Consider the following 10,366-nt stretch of genomic DNA (forward strand, 5'->3'; position numbering starts at 1 on the left):
GGGACTTTCAAGGTTACCTGGTCCAACCTGCTCATTTTGATAAAGAAGGAGATTGAGGCTCTGGGAGGTTGGGGAGTGGTGGTGGATGGATGACCTTGACCACTGGTCCAACTTTTGGGAAGACTAACAAAATACTCAGTCCCAGAAACAGTCGTTATCACATTATTGCAAAAGCTGCTGCTGCCTTTGATCAACAGAGACAGGGCAGGTGGCTGCTACCTAGGCTGAGCCCCAGCCTTGTGCAATGGCTGGAGGGTCCAGGGCAACTTTCTTCCATGCAGTGCCTACAGATGAGCATCTCCCTCTGTTTTTTCTAATGGTGCCCTGGGGCCAACCAGCAATTCTAGGCAGCCAGATCCCTACCTTACAATGTAGGTAGGAAGCTGATGGCAGTATGCACTCTGGAGTCAGCCAGACCTGGGTTTAAATACCACTTCACCCCTAATTCAGCTCTAGCATAGCCACGATTATCAGTGGTGTATTAGAGCTGACTCATGAGAATTGCTTGTTACGTTTCAGGAATTTTGTGAACCAGTCATTAAACATAGCCATTGTTAAAGTTTAAATGATATAAACTTATATAATTTGTGTCTAAAACAAAGGTAACAAACACAAAAAGTCACATCATTTTCTAATTATTTTATTGTTATTTCTACTCTAGAGATAGTACTCTGGAGGCTGTGTCTGCTGTATCTGGAGGGAGGAAATGTTATATAATGGTGTAGTAACCCATGTCTCTTCCCAACCCCATGTGCAGGGATGTCACCTTAGTAGCCTGCCGTCGGCCAAGGTGAGAGTATTTACACCATGGAAATCAGGAAAGACTACACATGCAGGCTTCATTTTTGTTTTTATTTTTTTTTTTTTTGAGAGCTGGTTATTGCATGTTTACTGGCACGCCCATAATTGTATGTACTTGACCCTTCCAACAACGCTATGAGGTAGGGATTCTTGTGTTTTTTGGTTTTGTTTTTGTTTTTTGTCTTTTTTCGAGATGGAGTCTTGCTCTGTTGCCAGGCTGGAGTGCAGTGGCATGATCTTGGCTCCCTGCAACCTCTGCCTCCCGGATTTAAGCGATTCCCCTGCCTCAGCCTCCCGAGTAGCTGGGACTATAGGCGCCTGCCACCACACCTGGCTAATTCTTTGTATTTTAGTAGAGACGGTGTTTCACCATGTTGGCCAGGATGGTCTCGATCTCCTGACCTCATGATCCACCTGCCTTGGCCTCCCAAAGTGCTGGGATTACAGGCATGAGCCACGGCGCCTGGCTGGGATTCTTGTTTTATAAGGAGGAAACTGAGGCTTAGAAAGTGAAGCGACATCTCCAAGGTCATCCAGCTGGTGGGTCTTAGAACTACAAACTGAACTCACCTATGTTTTATGGTTCCAAGTCCAGCACTTTTTTTGTAAATTTGAATTTTCACCTTGAGCCGAGTGTGATTGCAACACTATTCTCTTCCGGGCTCTGGCTGGCAGGAGGCCTTCCTCCAGTGACTGACACGCAGGACTGTGGTGTGGCTGCAGCTGCTGTGCAGGTCCTTGCAGATCTAAGGGTGGTGGCAGGGACAGAATGTCCAGAAAGCCATGTGTGCTATGGGAGGATACCTGCTTTGGAGGGAAGAAAGACCTGGATTTAAAGCCCGGCTTGATGCTGCTACCTTTCTGCATCATCCTGAGAAACCTAGAGGCCTGGGTTTCTCATCTTTATAGCAGGGATAATATCACCTCCCATGGTTGGCTTGAGAATTAAACAAGTGAACATTTCTAAAGCACTTGACATGGTGTTGCCTGCAATAAGCATGAAATAAATGTTTATTTCCTTTCTTCTTTCCTCCACTCATCCTCCCAGTAAAAATTCTCTGTTGTCATCCAGGCCAACGATAGCCTGGGAGCACTGATGCAGACAGGCTGCTTCCCTTTGGAGGTTGCATCTTTGGTTTCTATGCCAACCTCTTGGTCCATGTTCTTCCCCATGGCTGGAGCAGCTTGGAGCTTTCTGCCAGTTGGTGGGATTCTGTGGTGCTGCATTGGGCTTCAGGAGGCTTCAAAGCCAGAGAGGAGAGAAGGTAGGAGAAGCTATAAGAAGCAGGAGTCTAGGATGCCAAAAGCATGCTCCGCCCCTGCCTGCCTTCACTGTCTCACCCACTTGCCTTCCTCCTCCTCACCACTTGACATTCCCTGCTGCTGCATAGAGGTCATCAATGCATGGCTCTGGTCTGACTCTGTCCTGAGGCACCACCATGGCTGCCACCACTGCTAAAGCCACGATGCCCAGAGCAGCAGATGTGGCCACTAGAGGTTCTGCCATGTCCAGAGTCTGGCCACTGGGGACCCACACTCAGCATAGTGTGGCTAAAGACCTCTTTCCCCATCTCCCTCCCTTCCGCTCTAGCTTCCCAATCATAAACCTATCCATACCCAATCTCAGGCCTGTCTTCTTTCATCTCATCTGGGAGGCAGAGCCGACCTTCCTGTTTTTCTGGCCAGGCAGACTCTGCATCCAGTCCCCAGCATCCTGTCAATCCTGCTCTGACAATCACCTCCACTCTGTCTCAGAGCTCCAACCTCACTCCTCTCCCTCTCTCCTGGCTAGTTCTTCTTGGATTGGATTATGAACAAACAGAACATTTTTCATCTAAAAATAAAATCCGCCTCCCTCAACTCAATGATTATTTATCCTCATTGCCTTTTTTCTTTTTTCTCTCCTTTTCAAAGCCAGATTCTTGGAAGGGTGGGCATCGTCTCCACTTCCTTATCTCCCTCTCCCTTCTCTCCCCATCACATTCCAATTTTCACTCCCACGGAAACCAATCTCATTAAGGCCTCCATGTTGCTTCGTCTGAATCTAATGATTATTTTCAGCCTTCCCAGGACCTCTCTGAGCCTATTTGACACCTGACCACTCTCCTTTTTTTGGAAGCCCTCTCCTACCTCATGCGCAGTGTCCTGGGTCTCCTCTCATCTCTCTGACTCCTCTTCCGACCCCTCTGCTTCGGCCCTTCCTACCCCTTCATTGTTGGTGATCCTCAAGGTTCTGCGCCCAGAACTCCTCTCTTCCTACCATAAACACCTTCCCTAAGCACTCACATCCCTCCCTCCTTCCATGGGCTCTGATGACTCCCCAGGCCAAATTTCTTTCCTGACTTCAGACCTGAAGTCAGCATGCCCATCCCAGTATGGTGAGACTCAGCAGTTCAAGCTCAGTAGGTCTGAAAAGTGATCGCTCTCCCCTTGATGCTCTCCTTCCTGCTGTGTTCCACTCAGCAAGGCATCCCTCCAGGCACCCACATAAGAAACTGGATGCTCTCCCAGGTTCCTCTTTTTTTCTTGTCTCGTAGCTCATCCAGTTCTATTGACTCTGTCTCTTTAAAACCCCTCAAATGTATCTCCTTCTGTCTGTTCCTACTGCCGCCCCACTGGCTTCTCATCCAGAGTATTTCCGCAGTCCCTTAACTGGGCTCAACATCAGGTCTTCCTCTTCTTCAACCTTTTCTACCACTGCCCAACTGAAATGCAGATGTCAGTTGTGTGAAATTCTTCGGTGACCCTTCAGCTGCTTTCGGGTAGGCTGCAAAGTCCTTATCATGGAATGCAAGGCTCATGCAATTTCACCCCACCCATCTTCTCACTCTTGTCTCTTGTTACAAACTCTTTCAGACTTTAGTTCTAATCATGCTGATCTCTTGCAGTACCCTGAATATAGCATGGTTACCCTTACCTGAAACATAAGCTCTATACAGACAAAGATTTGGGACTCTTTTGTTCACTGTTGCATCTCCAGCCCCTAGAATAGTGCCTGTCAGAGAGAGCCAGTGAGTAAATATCGGTGGGGTAAATGAATGAATACCTTCTTGTCTTCTCCCTTGGAGATTCTTCTCCCACTTAGACAGCTCAGATATTCCCCCTCCTCTAAAAGCCTTCCCACGCCTCATTGGCTGGGACAGTGATGTGCGCTCTCCTCCCACAGCATCCTCAGTGTCCCTGCCATATTGTTTATGTCTTTTCTTCAGAGCTGTGTCTCGTGTCTAGGAATCCCCACCGCCAAGCACAGAGCTTGACACCCAGGAGGCACTTGCACAATAACTGTTGAGTAAATGCTGTACAGGATGGGGGCTAACCCATTTCAAGCCCACCTCTCTTTGTGCAGGCATTATTCCCTTTCCTCAGTGACCATAACCCCCAGTTCAGGCGCCTCCCTGATGTTCTCATCATGATCCTTTGTGGCTTCTGCATCCCTACAGGGACTTTTCAGGGTCAACGAGGCTTGTAAACTCTCATTTGATGCAGCTGAGGGCATCACTGTTCAAAAGTTCCTCTCTGAGGAGCTGGAATTGTGGAGACTTGGTCAATGGTGCCGGGTCTTTCTGGTTTCTGCCTGAGAGGATTCAATACAGGACTTCATCTCCTTGGGGAAGGGATCCCCAAGATCTAGGCAAGGAAAGGATCAGAGTGAGTCTATCCCTACAGACTGGGAGGTGGGAATGCTTCTGTGCTAACGAGGACTCAGGATGTTGGCCATGGAAACCAAGGGGGAAGCCCTGCCATACCTTGGAGGAAGGCAGTGACTTGGGGGCACAAAGGAGCCAAGAAGTCACCTCAAGAACACCAGATGTTGGGCCTCATAAGGCTGCGCAACTAAGTCTGACCCCTGTCTGCTGCTTGGAAGGAAACAGATGCTTATGGCCTCCCTTCCCCCATTAGAATGGTCTCCCGGAATGAGAAGATCCCACCTCTGCAGAAGGGCCCTGTTTTTAGCTGCTCAGCCAGCCTGAGGTTGGTCCTGGAATCCCGGTGACCCCCAAATTCCCTTGCCTTTTCCATATCCTTCTGTTTTGTCCCTCCTGAACCCTGTTTTCATCTTCAGCAGGCTCTCACCCCCCTACTTCTCTTGATTCTCTTCATTCATCCTCCCAACCTTGACCCCATGGTCAAGGGCTCACAGTCTCCAAGCATCCTTTATGCCCCGACTGCCTGTACTCTGCAAATCCTGAACTCTGGGAGAACCATTCTCCTGCTTCTTTTCCTTCCTGAGCATAGCCAGGAAGCGTTGCTGATTGAGCCTCCAGAAGATGGTGATTGGGAGGCCCAAGTTGGAGCCCTCTCTGATCCTTTCATTTTGAGGGCCCCTGGTTGAGAGACCTAGTGTGACTACCCCACACCTTCTCCACTCTCCTCCGGGCACTAGGCTGAGACAAGTGAAGTCTCCTGGTCTTCTCAGAGAACAAAATAAGGAGAGACTGAAGCTCCTAGTTTCCTTCTTTTCCACATCAAAATTGCTGGGCATCTTTGTTGCTTCCCTTCACCACTGGAGGTAGACTCCCTCTCCTGTTCTGAGGCCAGTCCCTCCTCCTCTTTCGTTATTCTATTCTCACCCAACTCCTGATACCTCTGAGACCTTCCTCCATCAGTCACCTCCCCTTTCTTGCATTTCCAATCTTTCCCTTTCAGGTGACATTTTCCTAGAATCTTATAAATGTGCTCAGGTCCTCCTGACCCCCTTGAGTGACTGCTCTATCTCTCTCCATCATTCAACTTGTCACTGCTGCCACTTCCTCACCACCCACTCCTTCCTTAATCCTTGTGCAATCTGGCTTCCGCCCCCACTTCTCTATGGAAACTGCTCTTCTAATTTCTGTAGCAGCATCCTCATCACCAGATTGAATGTGTTCATGGCCCATAGGAAGCACCAAGAAAGGTCAGATCCCCCTCCCAGGACTGGCAAGGGTTCTGGAAAGGTCAAGGCTGGTAGATGAGCATATTCAGTGGTAGATGCACTCACAGATAAGTTGGTCTTTAAATGGCTGCACCCCTGTGCCTAACGCCCAGTGATCCTTGTGTGATCCTATTGGGTCAACAAACAAATGTCCTCACTCAACAGCATTCTCCTTCCACTGCCACCATCACACATTTCACTTTTCTCCAGGCATAACACCCCCAGTTCCCTAATATCCCCATAACCTGCTCCTGTTACAAAACAATCCTCAGACTCCTCCCCACTCTCACCAGCCTCCTTGGAACAAAAATCTGATTGATCAGCCAAGCTGATCTCTGCCCTTTCTGTGAAGAACTGGTCAACAGTAGCTTCATCTGCTAAAGAAGCAGGTGTTCTTAAGCCATCTGGCATGATGGTTCTGATTAGAAATGTATAATGGCAGGTCCAGCAAGTATGGTACCTTGGTATAGAAATACGATCTTTGCAATGGGTTTTATGCAGTTGAAAGTAACATACTCACACTTCTGTAAAAGCATTCTGCAAATTTAGATGTTCTTTCCCTTTATTTCTCTACTTGGTAAGATATTCCCTTATTTGTACTTTTTGGTACATTTTATCTTCAGTGGGCACTTGGTAAATGCCAAATGAATGGACAAACACCTCAGTGAGTGAATACGTATTGCAAACATTGGATTTTTCTTTGTAAATTTATCATAAGCCAACTGTCCCTTGCTAATGCCAAGACTGTCTTGTGAATATTGACCTTAGCCGGAGCCCTGTCTTTGGATATAACACAGAGGAAAACATGTCCTTGATGAACAAAAAGTTTCACTAAATCTAAGTGTCCAAGGGTGCTCTATTTTCCAATGCCTGGAGGGTCACCACTCTGTGGACTATCTTACCCTTCCCTCCCCTATGGTGGGACAGTGACCCCCAGCCCTGCTCTACAAGCCCAGGGGTTGACTTAGGAGGCAAATCTTTAAACGCATGCCTTGCCAGGACATTCTTCAGCACTTCCTCCTACCAAAGGGTGTCATGGGGGAAGTCACAGTGCTGGCTGAAGCATTAGGCTGGTGCCCATCAGAGTGACCAGCCTCCTGCAGAATCCAGCTCACTGCCTTCCTGCCATTGATTTGGCTGGAATCTTTATTGTCTGCTCAAATGTAATTAAAGAGTCCTCTGATGGTGCCAATTAAAGACTCGGAGGGACGGGAGCCGGTGCTCACGGCATCACATGGTGCTGCGCGGTGAAGCTGTAAACATCCATTAGCCATTACAGTTCTCATTAGTCCTTGAAAAACAACTCATTAGTGTCCATAGAACTGACAGGTAAATACAGCTAATGGGCTAAATCTATCAATAAATTCATTGTGTGCAAAATCAGGGTTTCTGTCATTGTGCTGCTTGCGGTGACTAATCAGAAGGTTAAATACTCCTCCTGCAAAAATATATATAAGTTGCAAAGCACTTAGCCTGATAGACTGTGAAAAAATGGCATGTGAGAAACTAATGAAGACATCAAAGGCTTTATTTATACGTAGGGTGGGTTCATTTCAAGTTCAGGTTGCTATGAACTGTCACAGCTGTTTAGCTGAGACTAAATTTTAGAAAGCATATTGATTTGTTTTAATTTAAACGGGGCAGTTTACAAAAGCTGCTTGAATCTGAAGTTATTCCAGAAATGATTGCTCAGTGCATGGTTGGGGGGAGGTCTGTGCTTGCTTCTCCAGCCGCCCCAGGGAACATCTCCAGAGAAGTTGCTCATCCTGCTGCTGTTGGGGTGAAGGGATCCCATCAGTGAAGGACTGCAGAGTTGGACACACTCTTCGGGCACATCTGCCTCCACCACCTTATGGTGCAGAGGGGGAAACTGATGCCCAGGTCCAGGGTAATTTGATATATTGGTGGCAGAGCCCAGGTCTGTTAGACCATTGCCTCCCTGCCTGACGTTGCCTGTTTCTCTCCAGAGAAACCATAATGCTTTTGAGATGGGCAGAGTCCCTGAAAGATGGGGCAGTCACCCTGGGTATCTGCTCTACTTCTCTACCCTTGGCCATCTCCACTGCAGCTGCAGCTACCTTAGTCTAGGAGTGCCACAACTTCCTATTGTCTATCCAGCTCAGCCTCTGCCCTTGGACTTCTGTGCTTTGGGGATCAGTGGAAGTTCAGCTGCTTCCTTTTAGCTAAGAAACTTCCATCTCTAGCTGACTTTTTCCCAGCCCTCTGCTAAAATGCTCTTCTTTTGACCTTGTGAAATGTGAGGAAGGACTTCCTCACAAAAGGATAAAGCATTAGGAAAGAGGTTATAAACCGGTCCCTGGTAAGCTATGTTGACCTCTCTGCCCAACCTGCAGGATTTTCAAAATTTGAATTTGTAATCAGGATTAAAACCGGGTGATTTTACATAAGAATTTGGCATCCCAGCTTCTTTTGGGAAATCTGAAGATCTGGCCACACTGGGCTTATTGCCTGCCTGGCCCAGGTCCCTGGAGCCCTTCAGATGCGGCCTGTGCTTTCCCCACACCCCCATGTCCTCCGAGCCCATTGCCCGAATTAGAACAGAGCAGCACCTTCTTTGATGGCCACAGTGAATGCCACCATTTGCTGATACCTCCACAATGTCTTCGGAATGTCCCAGGTCACTCTGTGTCACTAGCTTCAGATCTAAACCCCAGGCAGGGACAGCTAGCTGACTGTTGGGGTTCACCTTCTGCTTCAGCGGTAGGGGTTAAGGAGAGCAAGTCCCTGTGGTTTTAGCTCCCGGCATGCAGAACAGGCCCTACCCCCCACGGGACTCCCAGAATGGTGGATACCAAATCTGAGAAGGGTGTTCAGAGGTCAAGCAGTTATAGAGAGAAGTGTTCACTCCAGCTCCTAATGTGTCTTCCTAAAACTGCTTTTGTTTTCCCCAGTTCATGCTTCTTGAAGCTTCTCTTAAAGAAGCGAATCTAAGCACATGGTTCTCCTGCATAGAAGACTTCACTGTCCTCCCACTGTTTTTAAGACAAAGCCCAGAGCCCTTGCAATGCTGTGCAAGGCTCTCAGCTCTGGCCCTGCCTCCCTCCCGCGCTGCATGCATGCCCCTCTTCTCTTCCCTCTGCTCCAGCATCAGTGACCTTCTTTTGGTCCTTCCAACAAGTCTTACTGGCTCCTCCCTCCTGATGGCTTCAGCACCCTCTGTTCCTCCCAGACTGGAATGTTGTTTTCCAGATATTTGCATGTGCAGCTCCTTCGTTCCTGGCTCTGCAAGCTTCTTCTTTCCTCGCAGCATTGCTAAGCTGATCCTGGGGCCTCTATGCTTGCTATTCCTCCTGCTTGGAGTGTTTTCCCTGGATCTTTCCATTGCTGGCTCCATCTCCTCACTCAGGTGCCAGCCCAAATATCACCTCCTCAGAAACTCTTTTGCAACAACCTCTCCCATCCCGTCACTCTTCTTCATGGCATTGAGCGTGGTCTGAATTAATATAATTTCCTTGTTTGAGTTCTTGGCGATTTTCTAAATTGCCTTCCTGCGTAGAATACAAGCTTCATGAGAGCATGACGTTGTCTCTCTTGTTCACAGGCACACCCTCTGTGACTTGAAGAATGCTTGCTCTGAGAGTTGTTCAATAAATAACTGTCAAATGAATTGCATCAAAGAGCACTGGAGCTGGAACGAAACTTGGAGATGACCTGAGCAGACATTCTTAGTTGTCATAAGGGCACCAAGGCCCAAGAGACCAACTCGATCAGAAAATGAGCAAAGAAGAGGAAAGGCAAGTCATAGAAACAAAGACAAGATGCTCAACCTCACTAATCATCAGGAATATACAAATTAAAGCCGCACAACACCACTGTGACCCATCAATTTGGCAAAAACTTAAAGTGTTGGAGAGGATCTGGGAAAACGAGAAGGCCATGTCCCAACCACTTTGGACAGCAATTCAGCTGTATCTAGGGAAACTGAAAATGCATATGCCCTGTCAAGGAACAGTTCTATTCCTTGTGTCTGATCTAGAGAAACCCATGTGTACGGCAAAGATGCACATACAGATGTTCATTCATTCAACACATGATGATTATGCACCTGCTACATGCTTAACGTGGTAGGGATAGAACAGCAAACAAGATGCCCATTACTCCTCTTATCACATACCTTACCATCTACTCGGGGAGAGTCAGCTAATAATCAATCAATGATTAAACAGGTTAAACCAAGTGCATGTTGGATGGCGGTTAAGTGCTGTGGAGTAAAGTTAAGTGAGATGAGGGGGAAAAGGAGCCTGAAATGGCTATGTTGTGTAGGGCAGTGCTATGGACTGAATGTGTCCCCCAGATTCATGCTGAAGCCTTAATCCCCAATGTAATAGTCTTTGGAGGTGGGGCCTTTGGGAGACAATTAGGTTTGGATGAGGTCATGGGCATAGAGCCCCCATGATGGGATTGATGTCCTTATAAGGGGATGGACAGACCCGAGCTCTTTCTCTTCCTGCCATGTTAGGACACAAGGAAAAGGACCCTCAATAAGAAACCTACCACGCTGGCACCCTGATCTTCAACTTTCAGCATCCAGAACCATGGGAGTAAATGTTTGTTGTTTAAGCCACTCAATCTTTGGTATTTTGTGATAGCAGCCTGAATTGACTAAGATAGGGAGTTAGGGAAGGCCTCTCT

The 10,366-nt window shown here is 47.7% G+C and overlaps 1 long non-coding RNA gene across 2 annotated transcripts in view; it reads left to right on the top strand.

Annotated features, from left to right (window-relative positions):
* The window catches only part of LOC108586470, a 31,005-nt gene extending 21,095 nt beyond the window's left edge, over positions 1-9,910 (top strand). For both annotated transcript variants that reach the window (XR_001903847.3, XR_001903846.3), the window contains exon 2: positions 9,276-9,910. This is a non-coding gene — a long non-coding RNA (uncharacterized LOC108586470). The remainder of the gene's footprint in view (positions 1-9,275) is intronic.
* Positions 9,911-10,366: the final 456 nt, after the last annotated feature.

The sequence above is a fragment of the Papio anubis genome, chromosome 1 (genome assembly GCF_008728515.1).
Source record: "Papio anubis isolate 15944 chromosome 1, Panubis1.0, whole genome shotgun sequence".
In the NCBI taxonomy this organism is placed as follows: domain Eukaryota; kingdom Metazoa; phylum Chordata; class Mammalia; order Primates; family Cercopithecidae; genus Papio; species Papio anubis.